The 14,998-nt window shown below is 32.9% G+C and overlaps 1 long non-coding RNA gene across 1 annotated transcript; it reads left to right on the top strand.

Moving 5' to 3' along the window:
• Window positions 1–3,722: 3,722 nt before the first annotated feature.
• LOC119636497 lies at window positions 3,723–5,949 on the top strand. Its single transcript, XR_005247149.1, has 2 exons — window positions 3,723–5,730; window positions 5,807–5,949. It is a non-coding gene; the product is annotated as an uncharacterized LOC119636497 (long non-coding RNA).
• Window positions 5,950–14,998: the final 9,049 nt, after the last annotated feature.

The raw sequence follows: 14,998 nt of genomic DNA, 5'->3' as shown, positions 1-14,998 counted from the left end.
TACTCGAACATCAGTTTCTCATAACATAAAACAAATGAAAAAGTCTAAATGCTTTTACCAAGTAGAGTGAGATATTTATTAAATATCTTTAAGATGGACTTTTACGTCTATTTGCTTTATCGAATTGAAGAAAGATAACAGATGAAACAAGTTAGGAAAATCCCCAATCTCCAAACCATCCATTGTATTATCTATCGTATACTGCCGTGACGTCTGTGACGTAGAATTTAGAAATAACAACAATCTAAGGATTGTTGCCTGAAAAATCAAACCCGCCACTACGTCTAGTTTATATATTTTTATTAGACAGATAATATACCTTCATGCGAGGAATGTAGAGAAGAGTTTTCGATATTCCATCTAGTTTATCTTATGAGAAATAATAAGAAAATATCAAAAAAAGGGAAAAAATTAAAATTTGATCACACATAACTTTCTCTCAGGAGTTCTTCTCGATGTTGCAAGAGTTTTGACTAATTGAATAAATATCCAACCTTCAGTGATGGCTATAAGAATTGAAGAAGAAAATTTTACTTTTCGTGGGACTAATATTCCTATTCGGTTAATCTCGCGGATTTCTCAAAAAAAAAGTTCCAGACAGTTATTAAGCATGTATTTGTGTATGATATTAAAAACAAAAGCTATTTGTGAAAAATATTAAACAATAGTAACAATAGTAGTAGTAGTAGTAGTAGTAGTAGTCAGGGCTGACACATGCTGCATTCAAACTGGTGATTGGACATACTAGCTTCCACCGCGGTTTTTACATGCTATGTAAGTATGGAGGCTTCCCCCCAAAAGGATCTTGGCAAGCACCGAATCTGCACCTATGCCTGCAGGTACTCGCAAGTGGGCTCCTGACCCCCGTGAAACTTAAATTTAGACTATAAAGCCTCTAGCCGTACTTGACGTGACATAGTCACTCTTTCCTTCGAATCAACCATACAATCCCGGCTAGCCAACACTAGACTACCCTTCGTGAAGACACATTTGCGTCGGGTGCTCAGTTTGGCATGCTGGGCACATGCTCTCGGCCATTACTATATGAACGTACTTTACATAACCAATCGCAAACCAACGGCTGGTTTGTATTTCCTTCATAGCAATAGTCTATTAAAAAAAAAAGTGCTCATAGCAAGCTTCTTTCAGTGTACTGCCAAGCTATCCTTCTAATTTACAGATAGTCCAAGCCTTTCTCGTTAAAGAAAAGTCTCTGGACCAGCTGTTGATCATTTGGACAACTCGATTGGCGAGGAAAAAAATTTTCCTGCGTATCCCCCCCCGCCCAGCAGCAGGCGGTGAGAATAGGCACGTCTGTGATCTCTCAATCACCAGTATTGCTTGGGCATCACCACTCTTGGAAAGAGAAAAGAAAAAACAGTGTAGTCCATAATTAATATCAAAATATTCATCATGCACTTTTAATTGCCTGGCAGAGGCACTGACCCTTTTCACACAGTCCTTAGTCTCCTATCCATTCAACGATCATACCTATTATATTATTTCAATGATAAAATTTTCGACCTTATAATGCTCCAAAGGGTGATACATATCGAAGCAATCGTCAATATATAATCTTAGCATTTCTATGCAGGCATCTCAAACGGTACGAAAGACATCCCCCAGTTTGTCTATACTAACGCATCACCAAGTACTTCTCTGTCAAACGATATTAAAGTTGTTTCATTAAAAGTACTTAACAACGTTAGAAACTTTCTGTCCGTCCATGCAGAGCTTTGTCTCCTGCATTCTTTTATTACTAGCGGCATATATTTTTGACTTTTTATTGCAATAAGATATTGTCTAATAGTGTCCGAATAAAAACGCTCTGTTTGAACACTATTAACTTTAATTTTCATTTTCAAGAAATTATTTGATTTGAAATTTTCAAGAAAAAGGTATTTAATTAATCGTTTTTCAGGATCGTGTCGATGAAGCTGCCTTAAAGTTTCTTTACTTAGAAATAAATGCGTTTAATACTACATTTATGGAAAGCTGTCAATTTGAGAGATAAATTTTGTAAATCGTCACTGCAGAAACAATGAGGATAGGAAGCTGAATTTTGGCACATGTATTACTATGCCGATTAAGAATGCAAGCCTAAAAGGTGGACGAAATCTGTTCACAGACACTTTTACAATGCAGAAGAAATTAAAAGCACACGAAAAGAACATGAAAAACACTGATAATTTTTTTACAAATTTTCGTCTTTAACCTGCGATCCGAAAACTTTTTCATATTCAATCAAAAAATGGCTGCAATCAGATTAATAACATTCCCACAATTATCAATAAAATTCGATGCAATATGTGTTAGAATAAAATGGAAATAAGTTGGCATTAAAATCTCATCGTTATTTGCAGGCGTATTAGCAAAACCGACCGGGGCGCCGGACATGCAGGTGATACGGGCGGATATTTGGCTAGCAAGTTTTTCAGAGATTACCTAGGTTAGAAATACGCAAGCAAGAGGCTAGACTAGACGGTAACTACCAAGCAGAGATTTATTGAATGAACACAGTTTTTTCGAAACGCTTGAGAAAGACCAGAAGGAAGCAATTTTCAGGCATGGAACCCCTTTCTCTGTTTTAAAGAAAATTCATAGTATCAATTATGTTAATAAAAATATGTAAACAGTGGGGAATCCTTTTACTCAATTTTTTTCTTTGTCTTTATTTGCAATCTATTTACAATTAAATAGTTAGCAAATGAATTAACAATATTAACAACAATAGTTAGGATATGGAGAATTTAACAATTATACATTTGTTTAATTTTTTGCCATCAGCTTTTAAGTTTACATTAAAAGTGTCAATAACACGTCTATATGGAGGGCATGTCTAACAGATGGTATCTTATTTCATAACTATCATCTAATAAATTTATAAATGTGTATAAGAAACATTTAGAAGTTCTGAGGAAGAGTGTCCCAATTGCCTAACGATTACGCCCATAATTAACAAACTGCTCATTACCGAATACCAACGTCTAGAAATGCGTAAATCCCTAATTTAGATATAAATACATTTTATTAGTCTCAGATTATGAGTCGATTTATTGGTGTCCCTCTATCGTGAGTCTCCCATTGTCCGTTTCTGTGGCACTTAATGCCACAAAACTAGCGAAAGAAACGCCCACAGACGCCCGAAGTCCACAGTTGATGCTACATATCGTACGCCCCTAAGCGCGCTTCCAAATATTTGTTGGTTTGCCTAGGTTCGGTCAAAGGCGACCATGACTTTCGTAATTTTCTAACAATGTTAGTGGGATCTAATGATAATATTTCAATCGTTTAAAAGCCTGTATGCCTGTATGTAAGCTTTCTATTTCAAGTATTGTCATCATGGGAGTGCGAGCAACGCTGGAAAGATCCACAAGGAGGGAAAATGGCTATCAAAGGCCTTGACCGTAAATTCCATCCCGAACCGTTGCTACATCGCCATTGCATTGCTTGCCAACTAAAAAAAAAATGCTTTCTGTGGCGTATTGGGACTGGCATTGAAAAGTGGATCTACTACGACAATTCCAAGTCATGGATTATTTCAGGACAGCCATTCACATCTGCATTGAACCGAAATATTTGCCGCCATACTCTTTTCGGAATGCTGAATTAGTTCGAAAATGAGATTGGAACGCTGTCAAATCAATATCGTTCTTTCGACACGCTATTGCCATCTTGCCAGAAAGATTGAAAAAAGTTGTAGAAAACGATCGAATATATTTTGATTAATACATTTCGTACCAATTTTTCTCAATAAATGCTTTCTTCAAGTGAGAAAATGATCAAAAAACATACAAGCACCTTTTATTAGGGTGCAGTCTTAATCCGTTTAAGCAATTACTACTAAAGCAGGTTATTTCATCTTTAACTTTCAGAACATCAAGATTGGTACGTAAACATGTTTGCTCAAAAACCACGGAGAAGCATTTACGATTAGTTTTAAGGAGTTTGATATTTTTATAGTATTTCTACGTCAGAATGACTGGATGTCCCCTATAGATGGATCCAATACGTCCATACTGGCTTTACAGTGGTTTCGTAGAGTAACACTTTGTTCTTCAGCTAGTGGCTAATATAGCCGTTTCACCTGCTTATGCAGGAATTGTAATATTTATCAGCAGCAACCATGTTCGAGGTAAAAATCGTATACAATATTGGGTCTGAATTATTTTCTTCTGAGATTCCAGCAATTATTTCACCAATTCGATTCATCGCTGTTACTGTTTATGCACCTAAAATAAAATAAAATATCAACAAATTTTAAAACCGAAACGTATTTTGGTAAGATTGTGGCAACGATATTAAATCATATAATTTGCTAACGTGTTTATGGCTGAAGCGAAACTTTAAACAGCGAAGCAATAAATTATTTCGGTTTACATGTCATCTGCTGAAAAAGTTAGGGTCAATAATTATCTTAAAAAATTGAAAAGCCAATGCGGGTAAGTTAAATAGAACCCTTTTTCGAAAATTTGTCTAAACAAAATTCGAACAAGTTGCAAACAATGTTATGCATTACTCATACAAACCTGTAGAAGACCAAAATAAACAAATAAAAAAAATAAATACATGAACAAACAAAAAGAGATTTGTACATATGCGATTGTATTTCTGCTAATAGTTTGTAGTGTTAACATAAATGAAAAAATGTAAACTATTAACATATTCTTTTTACCGTTAAAAATCATTTTTATTTTCCATTTGTTTCTTAAGTTTAATTCGTCGGTTTGGGCGGTAACACGACTATTCATTACGCATCGAAATTCATTATTTACTCGTTGAAAGGATTACATATAAACGCGCTGTTACGATATTTTCAAGGTCCATAAGCTGAAATATCTTTATTTAAAAATAGAAGTAATATTTTTATAAAAAAAATCAAATTTTTATTTTTTCATTAAAAAACCATTGAAAAAAAAAACAATCCAAAATCAAACGATGTAGCAAAGTCAGTTTCAGTTTTTTATTTTCATTTATTTTAGCGATCTGATATAAAACTGTAAAAATGTCAATCAATCTTACGCCAAGGTCCCATTAAGGTCCACGAGAAAAAAAGCAAAACACTTTTATTCACAATTGAAAACAAACCTCATCCCATCCCAATTTAAACTCTTCTCATCCCAAAATTTTAAATTTGCATGTTGGTGGAATTTTCAGAAAATTCGCTTGTGTTAGTGAGAAAATTTTAACATTCGATTGGATTGGTGAGTAAATAGAGAGCGGATTGTACACTCACCTACATGGATAGTCACATATAAGTAGCTAAAGCACTGTGGGGACAAAAAAAACACGATGAATTTTAGTCGAGAAAATACTCTTGAGAAAGGCGCCGCGCCGTTGAACTGAAAAAAGTGTTAAAAATTCGAGGTGTTTTTGTGTTTCTGTAATTGATTTCTTATTGAGAAAAATGTAAACAAAACCCTTTTAAGCGGCTGAGAAAAAAGAAGAAATCGTGCAAAGTAAGAATTCCATAGCACGTCAAAATAAGAAAACAAGAGCAACTAGAAATAAAATTTCTGATGTGCTTTCGCAAGAGTGTGGGATTTGTTAGATATTAGATGAACTAAGTTTTTATAAAAATAGCAAAGAAAAAGAGAGGAAACTCATTTTAAGAAATCTTTATCATATTTAAAAAAAAAGGCAAATTTTTTTTTTTTGTTAATTCAATCATTATGACGTGATTTAATGAAAGGTGTTTATTGCTGAAAGTGTTTGTGTTGCTATTTTTAGGTATGGATGGAAGTGTTTTTAATAAAACAAATCGTAAACGTTTGTGTAGAAGTGCTCTCATTTGATTTTTTTTCAGGAAAAAGTTCTGGAAAATAAACTACCATATATATATGAAAAAAAAAAAAAAAATTAAATGATACAAAGCAAAATATTTTTTATTTTATTACATTTTATGTGAATGTGTTAGTGTCCGTAAAACACAAAATTATTGCTTAATCTTACCTGCTCACAAATATCAATTTATGAGTGTTTATTTAAAAAAAAAAAACAAATTGTTAAGCTCAATACATGCGAGAGAGATAGAGAGAAAGCGGATAATTGCAAAACAGTAAAAAACGGAAAATCAAAAAAGAATTGAAACCAGATAAAAATAAATCTAAAAAAAGACATTTTAAAAAAAAGTGGAAATTTTTCTAAGCAAAATATATTTAGAAGTAAAAGTTGTAATACATGTGTGTGTGCATCATCGTTATTCTCAATTAATGTTGGTTTAGTATTTCTTGTTTTTGCAATCTGTGCGAACGCGTATGAGAAAATCAAAACCCAACCCTCTCTCTTTCTCAATTACATCGCATTAGTTTCAGTGTTATATTATATATATGTGTTTTCTTTGACTCTTCGTAGTAATTATAAAAAAAAAGGAAACTAACAAAAATAGAAAACAAAAAACAGCTGTTGACATAAATTTTAACGCCATACACCGAAATGCAGTAAAGCTTGCAGAAAATTTTATGTATATTGTATATGCAGCGTTGTAAAATACCGTAAAGTTTACAAAACAATGTTTGCATATATATACAGCGTTGTAGAATGCCGTAAAGTTTTGCGAAAATTTGGTTCATCTGAAACTCGTTTCAATTTTTGAAGAAATTTTGATTAGCTGACGTGCTTGTGCGTGCAAGGTATGGTTAAAGAAGTCCATTATTCTGATTTTAAGAAAACCAAATATGGATCCTTAAAAATGAAAGTAGAACCTTCAATAATATCCCGAAAAAAAGCAAAAGAAAATTTCATTTTCGTGTAATGTACTGGTAGAACAGTAGGCGGGCGGAATTAGATTATGTCGCTAATAAATGAATTTGATAGACTTTATCTAGCAAAAGTGCACCAGATTTTTAAAGAAAAAGTATGAAAATGTTGACGGGATGTTATTTTAACGATCTTACAGTTCTCATAGGCTAGCAAAAAATTTGCATAGATTATACAAACACATGTTCAATTATTGAGAAGTGTAAACAACATATACGCTTATTCTCGCAAGGTTGGCATTTTTACAAATTATTGAGAATATATACGATTATTCTCGCATGGTTGGCATTTTTACAAATTATTGAGAACATATACGCTTATTCTCTAAGTGCCCATACTTTATATTAGGACTCCTTGTTTTTTGTTAAACATTTGCCCGGTAAAGAAATATTAAAAAAGAAAACTTTTTCTATTTGATGTTAAAGAAATGCGCTTCCTCTGTTAACGAATAGCATAGTTATACATTTTATGCATAAGAGTACTTACCTTTATCCATGACGCGAGTAGAAAAAATGTCCATACAAGTGCCGTTCTAAAGATACATCTGGGATACAGATATTGTTAGTTTGGTTTCAGAAAAGTTTCAATTAAAAAAACAGAACCGACAGAAAAATTGCCATCTCTTAATCAATTACTGACATCTAATCACTAAAATTTTATTATCTAACTTTTTACAGTTATTAGTAGGAGTTAATATTTATTACGGGAGATGAAGTAGACTAGTTTATTTAGGAGTGGAACAACTAAACCCGGCTCACGTTGTTTATAATTAGTCGCCCGCTGGGGGCCATTAGGCTTTTAGCAGTTGTTCAAGGTATTACGCACCAATACGGTTCCAGTAAGATTATAACTTACACAGATATATATAATTCTTCTTGAATGTATTTATAACAATTTGAAAGAAATAAGCTTTATTAAAAAAAAAAACAAAAAAAAAAAAGAAAATAAACAGTCGATTTCTATGTAAATTGTACAATTATTATATTGCAAAATGTTATTTTTCCTCTCTACTGTATCATTATTTCTATCATCGTACGCAGGTCATAACATGTTTTGCATGTTTTTGTTTTTGTGCATTTTTTCTTTTAATCACGCTCTCCGTCTTCGTACAAAGTCATTTTGAGAAATGAGTGTAAATAATTATCTGTGTGTTTTTCTATTTCTTTTACAAGTGTTGCCAGACTCAGATTCTCTTTAATGTTTTGTTATTAGTGTGTCATAGATTTATTATTTCAGTTTTGTTGTATATTTTAAGCTAACTCAATCGTTATATCTATACACAGTTTACATGTGTGTTTATAATTTTGTTGATCATAAATTGTATTAAAACGCATTTATTAACCTTGACAAAGAAAACACCGAAAAAATTATCTTTTCATATATACAAGCACAAGTTAGGCGTCTTACTCACTCGGCTTATCTCTGTTAATGCAACATATATTATTCGGCATTTAGAGTTCTATGTGCGCTGGTTCGTCGTCAATATCGTTATGTTATTCAATCTATATCGAGTTTATTCTTAACTAAGGTTAAATTTTGACATTTAAAGAGTTTTTTTGATTATTAGATTATGAAAACATCTTAACCATACAGCCTGAAAAAGTATGAACAAATAGATTGCACTAAGCAGATTTAAAGTTTTATAGTTAACTGAGCTAAGGAAAAAAATGTAAAAGAAGTGACGAGCGGGCATCATATATTTTAGCGCCGAATCTTGTTAGGTTAATCATAATGAAATAATTTTGATGTATATTCTAAATAAGAAAATTGAATTTCGTTTTATTCCTTAATAGAAAGAAAGTGCTCGCTGCCAAGACCGGCGAAAAGACCACGAACCTTTTCTCTGTATGCGTGGGCTTACATCCCAATGCGGTAGATTGTGTTTTGGCGGTATATATAGTGAGCGGTTGATTGGCAAAGACCAACACCCACAAAACTGTGGTCATTTCCCTATCTCTTTCTCTTCCCTCACTTTTTTCCGAACATCGCTATATTACACGAAGAAGGGGCGGACATTCCCTGACTGATTAGCCATGTAATAAAAAAAAAAATTCACATCTAGTTCAAATTAGCGCGTTACTAAGGTTCATGTCTTACCAGTTTGTAGTGATATATATAAAATATTTCATCTTACTTTTGTTTTTCATACATTCGACTTAAGCTTGAGGTGGATTGACTTGTACGATTTTTGTTCTTCGTACATTTAACTTGGACAATTAACAGTCAGCTCAAGGCTTTGTTTCTTAACCTCTTTTGAAGTTTTCATTTTCTGAATCGTATCTTTGTTCTCGGTAGCTTTTACAAACGATCCAAATATGTTATTAAAGGATATGCGGCAAAGCTCAAATCGATGAAAAATTCTTGAATTCCAAGCCATTCGCAGAGTACCAAATGGCGTTAGGTTCATATTTACTTACGTTTGCCTGACAGGAATTAAAAGGATCGAATTTGCTGCCCGATGCGCCGTGGTTTCTCAACGAACGTGGCTTCGTCCCCATTGCTAACACCGACTGTACTATGCTCACTGGCGGTATGAGTAATGAGAGCAGTTGCAAAATAAAGTTTCAATAAGGTTTGATTGTGCAATTGCACCTATTCAGCGAATAAGTCTGGTTTATAGGCAGGGTAGGAAGCTATTAATTGTAAACGCCGAACATTTGCTTGCTCTCTTGTAATAATAACTGCATGCTTTGCTAGATCTTCTTTATAATTCTGTGTTTACTTAGTAACAGCAGTTTATTGGAGGCTCGCTAACATTTTCGAACAAAACAGTGTTAGGACCACCTATAGCATTATATTCCCGTCGAAGTATTTACATAAGAGGTGCCTGTATCGCACTGTTACAGAACTCGTTGTACAACTGCAATTATGTATAAAATTAAATCAGTTCTGTATATGTATAGGTGTGTCAATAACGCTAGGTATTTGCTTTACATAAAAACAATCATTCCAATAATAACCAACAAACAGATGTTTTTAAAAAAAAAAAAGAGTGGAGGAGAAAAGGAAACTCATGACAAACAAGAAAAAACTCATGAAAAGAAACTAGAACAAGGCAAAGAAAAACCTTCTTGACTAAAAAAATATGCAAATAAAAAAAAAAAAAAAACGATATACACTGATGTTGGTGTTTTTTTAAAAAAATTTGATTTTTTTTTAAGAAAATCAAAAATTTCCATATGAACGCTAACTTTCTATAATTTTCATATAATTTTTGGCTTTATATATAGAATGCGACGAAAATGTCACTAAAGTTATTCGATTTTATATCTTCCTTATACATCCAATGGAGCGATAACCTTTGGCATCGAAAGGAGTCACTCAGTCTCACACCACTTGTGGTACATGGTATATTAACTTAGTGGGGTAGTATGTAACATGCAGAAGGGCTTTTATTACACCTTATATTAGACCTTTCATTATACCGATCGATTCAGACTCATTATCTGAATTGATCTAACCCTGTCTGTCCGTCTGATGTATGTCCATGTAAATTTGTGTTCAAGTTACAAGTCCCAATTTTTGAAATATTTTGGTGAAATTTGGTACAGTGACCTGTTTTAACCCAAGGCCGAACGCTATTCAAAGTGGTTCGGATCAGGCAATTTTTTCGAGCACTCCTCGTATGACTCTCTATTCTGAAAAGTCGGAATATGGAAATAAATTCAAATTTTCAAAATTTCTCGACTAAAGTGGCTAAGTGGTAGTATTTCGGCATTCTAAATTGGTGTGAAAACTTTGAATCGGATGTGTGAATCCCCTTGCATATAGCGAAAACTAAAGTTCGTACGACAAAAAGGTATAATTTTCATTGTGAAATATTGAAGCATCATAACATTAACCTAGCGTAAAAAACTTAGGTGTGCCAAATTTAGAAAATCTCGGCCTATTTTATGAAAATAAAAATTGATCTTTTGTAGAGCAGAAGAGCCCAAGTTTAAATATGTGAAGATGAAAATTGGACTATAATAGTAATTTCAAACAAAGATGAACTCCACGAAATTTGGACCATTTTTTGGGTTGCGCCCTATGTAATGGTCGTCATTGCCCCGCCTTTTTTTAAATTTAGTATTATTTATAAAATATGTAAAAAGATTATGGACACTACGCTATTCTACAATTATTCAAATAAAGAATTTGCAAAATAAGGCATTGTATGGGAAGTGGTTCAATTCCCCCGATTTTCAATAATGTTCGTCGTTGTACGACGTTTAGTACACGTCAGTGCACTAAATTTCATCAAGGTATCATAAAAACTACGGCTTATAGGTTGGACACAAGAAAATATGACGGACAGAAAAGTTCCCATCAATGCTTAAACTGTTTCTGAATCGATAAGTATAATAAAAGTTGGGATTTACTTAAGTGGGCAAACTTAATATAGTCTTGTTTTAGTGATACAGCGTATAAAACCATTGCTACCTATTATTATATATTTGCTTGAAGTCGTGAGCATACAAGATCAGTTCCATGGAAAGTAAAACTTCATTTTTCAATTGCTCTATTATCTTTCTTCAACTTAATAAGCAAGGTTTCACGTTGAACCAAGAAAATAACACGGGCAGATGGACAGACAAGTACGATTTAGTAAAGGATGGGTCTGTTCCAAGTCCTTCTGCATACGAATGGTGTTGGTAATTATTTTTACTTCTACTGTTATACCATCGTTGCAGTTTAGCTGTGCATCTTAAAAAAATAATCCTATGGCTTAAAAAGGTTTCCCTTTTTTTCTTTCCCATATGACGTAGCAAATAATCGTTTTGCGAAGTGAAGTCTAAAAGACGCTCTCCTAGTGAAATAAGAAGATTTAACCCTCGATTGCTTTATTGCGAATGCAAATGCAGTTGCAGCGTTGCAACTGGGGATGTCGTATTACTTCTGGTATTAAAGCTAAGTGTTTAAATATCATAAGCAAATTTGCTTAATTTAATAATAATAACCTAATTTCCAAACATTTCAAGGGCGATTATTGAATTCACTGGTGTAGAAGGAATGCAAGCTCAGTTTAATGCTAAAGAGTTGGAAGTGTATCAGGTGACTACTATTGTTACGCAAAACTTTGTAAAACTCTTGCGGACTTGTAAAATATCCAAAAAAAGGAAATCAACATCAAGTCGCCTTCGAGAAATTAAAAGTTATTAATTAAATCATAGCTAACGCTTACGTACCCAAGTATCGTAGGTAAAGTTTAATTAACAGTTTGTGGTATATAATCAGAATATGTAGTGTAATTATAATCATTATTTGTCGGAATTGCCTTTGGATTAACTGCAATGGCTTTTAAAAGGAATTAATCAGTTTTACGCTCATTGGTTTGGCAAAAAAGCTTTTTTGTTTGTTATTGGCAATAAAGCTTCGAATTACATGATTATGGGTTTAAGAGTTACTTTATGCCACCTTAATCAAATGGACGATTAAAAGCAAAGATTGTGTTAACCTTATTTGTTACTTTTGGCATGCATGGCAATAAATTCATTTCGAGACTTTGCGGTCATACAGAAGTAAGCAATGGTTTAAGTAGCATCATATACAAATGCTCAGTTATGTTTTCAAATTTTGAATTGATAAACGTTCGTACAGAAAACTTGTGATATCGTCTTCAAATTTCATGATGATCCATAATTTTCATATAGAGTTCACGTTTATAGTAAGAGCCGCAAAGCAAGGTTTTTGTCCTTGACGAGACGTTAGTGCCTTTTTTTCATTATTGGGCAACTGTCTTCAGCAGTCGTTTCTCAATGGGCGAATCGGTCCACGTGCCTCGAAAAGACCCATATTTGCTCTTATCAGGTAATACCGTGACCAAAAAGTAAGACCAATATCTAAGGTAAATTGTGCAGGTATACCGAATATAAGAAATATTTTTTTTCTAAATTGGTAACACTGTGTTAGACAAAATTTGGAACAAATTTCGTATCATAAACGTCATTAGTGCTTCGGTCGTATAGTATACTTTTCTTTTCGTTATGCTTAGTTTTATGTGAGACAAAAAGTATTTTTTTTCCGATTTTTACAATGTATGTAACGATTTCATTTCTGACTATCAGTCGGCCATGAAACGCATAAACATAGGCATAAGATGCCATAAACGACCGATCCTTCGAGCAAATATTGTACAAATCTTGAGCTAAGACCCAAAAAACCGCGCCTAAGCCGCTCAAAAATCAAGGTGATGTTAACAGATTTCTGCGATTATCGTGTCGTTGTGCACTATGAATGCCTTCTGTCGGAACAAACTGTTAATATATTTTAGCGTATTTTTTATACTGTTGATATATATAGATATACACATATATATATATATAGATATACATATATATATGTCTATATATATAGAGATACATATATATATATATATATAGGTATACATATATATATATAGATATACATACATATTTATATATATATGATATACATATACATATAGATATACGTATAGATATATATATATATATATATATATGTCAAACTAGATTTGGAATGAAAATCAAAGATAAGGCTTCAATACTTCGTTCAGACAAAGATTTCTTCAGATATTTCGGTCCCATCATTATATTTGCCCTTTAAACTATATAAAATATGAATTTATTAAAGATGCAAAAATATGTTGAACGAGTCAGTAAGTGGTATAAAACGTGAGTGTGCGTAGAGTACAGTCTTTCTTTCAATGTTTTGCGGAGAGCCCCTGCATTATTTTTGCGTGCTTAAAAAACTGCATGACATTTACATGTTGTGTTCCAATATGTTCGTTAATTAACAAGTGACAATGATAAATTAAGTATCATCCTCATTCCTGATGCGTGAATAAAAATTCAATTAAGGAAGAAATGAAATCAATTCAGAATATATGGAGAAATGCAAAAATTCGAATGCAATAGCGCAACTAGCAGCAAAAAGAACCAAGCAAGCACTTACTCAGTTTAGTTTAGTAAAGTTTAGTGTGGGATAGTTATTGCTACGTAGTCTGAAAGCAATAACATGTAAATTCAATTCAAATTGATTCTTTCAATCTTTCAATTAATTTGTAGTTTGTAGTGTTGTGTTTCGTACCGGTGCAATCACGCAGTAAGTTATTTATTCTTGTCATTTGCTGTTATTGCTATTATTGTGCACTATTTTCTCTCACACTCGTGCATGCATTTTCGAATTTTGAAAATCCAACGAACAATTCAACTGAAAATACTCACTCACTCGTTCAACTTTTCTATAAAACTTTTAAGTTCTCGCTCTCAAATATATGGATGGATTTAGGTATATAACTTTATGAGAGATTATGTGAGAGTGCGGGTGTGTTTCGCAAATATATACACATATATATATATATATATATATATACGTGTGCATACGTTGTTATTAGAATATTTTTTTGATGTGTTTTCTTAAAAAAAAAAAAAAAAAGAAAAGACCTATAAAACTTGCATTACATTGCCAGCAACAACGTTGACTCCCTCTCTACAATTGTAAAAGGAAAATATAAAATAAATAGCAGAGAAAAAATATGCAAAGTAAACCATAACAAATATATATATTTTTTTTTCTTTTATGCATAAACATTACAAACAGCACTACTTCAATTTACAACAACATCAAAATTGCAATATTCTCAGTGACTTAGTCATACCATTCAGATATTACGCACACACACAATCATTGGCCAGAATATCGAAGTCGCATAGTACGAGTTATACTTACTCACCCATTCATTTGAATCGTGCTCTTTTGCGATAAGTGCATTTTCCATACCTAACTTGTATGCTGTTTACAGCATTGCAACCTGCAGTTTTCACGAAAACTTACCATGCACTGTTCACGGCGACGAATTATACATTAGCGCTAATTTTTTGTCACACTCTATTTAGAATACTGATAAAGAACTCAAGAAGACCGATATAGAATGTGTGTACCTAACATGGCTTCACTTTCGCAAAACATACGATTTTGTAAAATATTCAAAACGAAAATAAGTAGAAATAATACAAAGATATTCCCGTTTTTTCTAGGAAAAAATTAAATTTACTAAAAAGTTTACCCGTAGAAATATTGTTATTAAAATGTCATACCTGATGAAAGCAAATTCCAAAGAAAAAAGAAAGTAAAAAACACATTCACAATGTCTTAGATGCCTCACGTAGCTGGCCAGTTGTGGCGTTTGGCGTAGAGATTAAACACCCTTAGTGAAGCATATCGCGGAAAAAGCGACTAACGCAAGAATGTCGCCATGAAGTTAGGCACTCATAAC

This window comes from Glossina fuscipes, unplaced genomic scaffold, assembly GCF_014805625.2.
Source record: "Glossina fuscipes isolate IAEA_lab_2018 unplaced genomic scaffold, Yale_Gfus_2 28, whole genome shotgun sequence".
Lineage (NCBI taxonomy): Eukaryota > Metazoa > Arthropoda > Insecta > Diptera > Glossinidae > Glossina > Glossina fuscipes.
This window is presented reverse-complemented; position numbering and strand designations above follow the sequence as displayed.